The following is a 4,923-nucleotide window of genomic DNA, read 5'->3' on the forward strand; positions in this document are numbered from 1 at the left end:
CTGCCAAGAAATTCCGCGACCGCGAGAAGCTGCACCTGTGCTCCCCGCGCCACCTCGTCAAGACCGCGCACCACCCGCAGCGGCGCAGCGCGGACCTCGTCAAGACCAAGCTCCAGCTCCGAAGCGGGCCCCGGCTACCACGGCTGGCTGCCGCGCCTTCACCCTCGAGCTGCGTAGCGTCGCCTGGCCGGGCAAGTTCAAGCCGGATCTGCCTCCTCGCTACGATGGTACCGCCGACCCGCGGAGTTCCTACAGCTCTATGAGCTGAGCATCGAAGCGGCCAACGGCGACGAAAAGGTCATGGCGAACTGGTTTCCCATGGCTCTCAAGGATGGAGCTTGCTCTTGGCTCCTGAATCTGCAGCACGGCTCGATCTCCTCCTGGGACGAGATGCGCGACCGCTTCATCGCCAACTTCCAGGGCACTTGCGACCGCCCACCGGCCGCGGGTGATCTACGCCGCATCAGGCAGCAACCAGGAGAGACCCTCCAGAAGTACATCTAGCGCTTCAACAACACCCGCCTCAAGATCCCCAAGGTCACGGATGAGGCCATCATCTCCGCGTTTTCTGACGGCGTCAAGATGAAGGAAGAGCTCGCCATCCACGAGGAGCTCTGCACATCTCAGGAGCTGTTCAACCTGGCGACCAAGTGCGCAAGAGCTGAGGAGGGACGCCTCTCTCTCCTTGAGCTGCCAGTCGTGGGTGCGGAGGAGAAGAAGGCCAAGGCCAAAGATGTGAAGCGCAAGGAGGTAGCTGTGCTCGCAGCGGAGCCCGACATCAAGCGGGGCAGAGATTAGCCCGAGTCATCCAAGAACGGCCGACCATTCTGCGCCTTCCACAACCTGAACACCCACAACACTAGCGACTGTCAAGAGCTCAGAGCCATACGAGAAGGACGCTACGGTCGACGCCCCGAGCGCAACGACCAGGGCTAAGGTCACGGAGGAGGACGTGGAGGCAGACGCTGGGATGACCGTGGCTCACGCCAGGAGTGACGCGACCAACCTCGTGAGGACCGCTGGCAGGACCAACCTCGCGAGGGCGCCTGGAGGGACCCACCACATGAGGATCGCCCCCAGGGTAACGCCGGTCTTCCCCCGCTGCCGCCACCAAGAAGGAACGACGACCTCCACCAGGACGAGGGGGCTGGGGGCTTCCAGGAGCCGCGCATGATCGCCCGCATCTTGGGCGGCGCCCAGGCCCCAACCTCTCAGCGCATCTTCAAACAGTTCACTCACGAGGTGAACGCAGCGCTCCCCAAACTCGAGGCCACGTGCCCGCTCAGGTGGTCCCAATGCGCCATCACTTTCAACTCGGCGGATCAGCTCAAGTGCGCAGCCACCATTGTCACCCTCCCTATGCTGCGTTCCGCAGTCGTCAGCAATGTGCAGGTCACCAAGACCCTCATCGATGGCGGCGCAGGGCTCAACGTCCTGTCCGTCAAAATGTTCGACAACCTCCAAGTGCCATATGGGCAGCTCCAGCCCACCAAGCCTTTCTCAGGAGTGACCGACGGCTCCACCACGCCGATAGGGCAGGTTCGCCTGCCTGTCACCTTTGGGGAGCGCAAGAACTACCGCACAGAGCTCATCGACTTTGACGTCGCGCACATCCGCCTACCGTACAATGCCATCCTCAGGTATCCAGCCCTGGCCAAGTTCATGGCAGTCACACATCATGGCTACAACGTTCTCAAGATGCCAGGAAGCGGAGGAATCATCACGGTCCCGTGTGAATAGAGGGATGCGGTGTGGTCCCTCGAGTGCGCCTTTCAAGCCGCAGCAATCGACGACCCCGACAGCAGAAATGAAGGCCCTCTGGAGGCCATCCCCAAGAAGAAGCAGCCACGCCTGCAGGATCTCAGGAGGACGGCGTCGCCGCAGAAGCCACGTCAGGACCAGCGCCCTCTCCAGGCACGCCTCCCTCCATCACATAGGAAGGCGCACCCGGCGCCCTCCTCAGGCAGGGCTCGGGGGCTCTCTTTTGGAGGGCCTCAAACCTTGCCAACCTCACGAGGGAGGCGCTTGGGCACCACTTGGAGGCGTGCTTCGCAACACGTGACCCTCAGGAGAGCACGGGGCAAGGAGTGCCCACCACTCAGGAGTTCATCACCAAGACCACCCAGGAACTGCAAGAAGCAAGAGCCATGTGCGCCGACAGCCGCCCACGGGGTGCAGCTCCGCATCCTGGCGAGGATGCTGGGCTGCGTGTCTGCATCGACGTCCCAGGGCTCAACAGGGCCGCATCTCAGGAGCGTTTCTGGCCTTCGCATGTGGGCCGCTGCGAGGGCCCGCCGCACAGCTACGTTCATATTCCCTTTGGCTTGCCGAGCGTGGCGTCGGCCTATCAGCGCAACATGCGACATATCCTGGCAGCTCAGGAAGCCTGGTACCACGCCATTCTGGAGGAGATGGAGACGGTCTTCAGGGAACCTCCCGAGCCCCCAGAGCCTCCCGAGGCTTAGGGTTCTGGCGGCTCATCAGGAGTCATTTCTTCAATGCACGCCGTCAGCTGCACCAACTCTACTTCGTCTATAGAACCAGGTGACATCTTCCAAGCTCGTTTAGCTGGGAGCGCCCCTCGGGCTGCATTATTCCCAGGCCGCGTGGGTCCGTCCCTGCGGCATGTGTCCCTTTTGTTTATGTCTCTAGCTTACCTTGTTGGGGGCGCCCCTCGGGCTGCATCATCCCCAAGCCGCTCGAGCCGGACCCGGTGGCATGCATCTTCCTGCATTTATCCAAGTTGATGTGCTCTCCATGCTTAACCTGCCAACTGCTGTCACCTGCTCGATTGCTGCCCACCATGGGTCTGTTCATCCTATGAAATTCGCTTGCACGTTAAAAGGGGGGCTCCTGAGCATCGCGACTCAGGAGCTCTTACTGGTTCTCCAGCCCTCACCCCCTGGCCTTGACCACGGCATCGCGACCTGGCATACCAGCGGCGGCTGAGCTCGCTCGAGGGCCAGGACCTGAGGACGTAGAGTGCTTGCATCTAACCGTCTTGCAGGGACATACAGTCACCAAGACTCAAGATCAGGCGCAACCCGCCTTGAGGTAGGGCCTCGTGAGTCCCGCGCTGGCTCACGAGTGCCCAAATACACCTCGCAGCCCTGCCGTCCAAGCCACGTGTCAGGGTGGGGCTGTATACGCCCCGGGGGCTCCTCCCGGAGGGGCCCCCATCCCACGCCCAAGTGGAAGCACCATGCTCCGCGCTGGCTGATGACACTGCCGAGGAGTGGCTATGCCCGTGCACAAGCGGAAGCACTATGCTCCGCGCTTGAAAGTGCAACCATCCCTGGGTGGTTTTGGTAATTCCTAACAACATATAGCTCATTGAGCTAACATTATTCCAAGATTAATATTTCAGGAAAAGCTCAATGAATGGCATGGCATGGATGAGGAAAGTGGATCCCTCAAAATTCTAAGGACAAAAAGTTTGGCTCAAGCTTGAAGCTCAAGACTCTACATTTTATATTTTAGTGATCCAAGATCACATTGAGTCTATAGGAAAAGCCAATACTATCAAGGAGGGATGAGGTGTTGCTTAATGGCTTGCTTGCTCAAAATGCTTAGTGATATGCTCCAAAATCCTCAACTACCTTCCCACATCCACATATGACCTAAACCAAAAGTCAAACTCGGCCCCACCGATTCTTTCTATCCGGCGCCACCGAGTTTCAAATGTCATAGCCACTGCCACAAACCCTAGGCAAATCGGTCTCACCGATAGGGATCTCGGTCTCACCGAGACGGGATTGTAATATCTCTGTTTCCCTTCGTAACGTTTCGATCTTACCGAGATGAGCGATCGGTCCCACCGAGATTGCAATGTAAACTCTCTGTTTCCCTTTTGTAACATTTCGGTCTCACCAAGATGAGCGAATCGGTCCCACCGAGTTTACCTGACCAACTCTCTGGTTAGCTTATTACCAAAATCGGTCCCACCGAGTTTGTGTAATCGGTCACACTGAGATTATGTTATGCCCTAATCCTAACCATATCGGTCCTACCGAGTTGCATCTCAGTCCCACCGAAAATCCTAACGGTCACTAAGTTTGCTGAATCGGTCCGACCGAGTTTAACCATTCGGTCCCACCGAGTTTGGCAAATTGTGTGTAATGGTTAGATTTTGTGTAGAGGCTATATATACCCCTCCACCCACTCTTCATTCGTGGAGAGAGCCATCAGAACATACCTACACTTCCAATACACATTTTCTGAGAGAGAACCACCTACACTTGTGTTGAGGTCAAGATATTCCATTCCAACCATATGAATCTTGATCTCTAGCCTTCCCCAAGTTGCTTTCCACTCAAATCTTCTTTCCACCAAATCCAAATCCTGTGAGAGAGAGTTGAGTGTTGGGGAGACTATCATTTGAGGCACAAGAGCAAGGAGTTCATCATCAACACACCATTTGTTACTTCTTGGAGAGTGGTGTCTCCTAGATTGGCTAGTTGTCACTTGGGAGCCTCCGACAAGATTGTGGAGTTGAACCAAGGAGTTTGTAAGGGCAAGGAGAACACTTACTTCGTGAAGATCTACCGCTAGTGAGGCAAGTCCTTCGTGGGCGACGGCCGTGATGGAATAGACAAGGTTGCTTCTTCGTGGACCCTTCGTGGGTGGAGCCCTTCGTGGACTCGCGCAACCGTTACCCTCCATGGGTTGAAGTCTCCATCAACGTGGATGTACGATAGCACCACCTATCGGAACCACGACAAAAACATCCGTGTCTCCAATTGCGTTTGAATCCTCCAAACCCTTCCCTTTACATTCTTGCAAGTTGCATGCTTTACTTTCCGCTGCTCATATACTCTTTTACATGCTTGCTTGAATTGTGTGGAGATTGCTTGACTTGTGCTAAGATAGCTAAAATCTGCCAAGAACTAAAATTGGGAAAAGGCTAGATTTTTATTTGGTCAA

The sequence above is a fragment of the Triticum urartu genome, chromosome 1, assembly GCF_003073215.2.
Source record: "Triticum urartu cultivar G1812 chromosome 1, Tu2.1, whole genome shotgun sequence".
Lineage (NCBI taxonomy): Eukaryota > Viridiplantae > Streptophyta > Magnoliopsida > Poales > Poaceae > Triticum > Triticum urartu.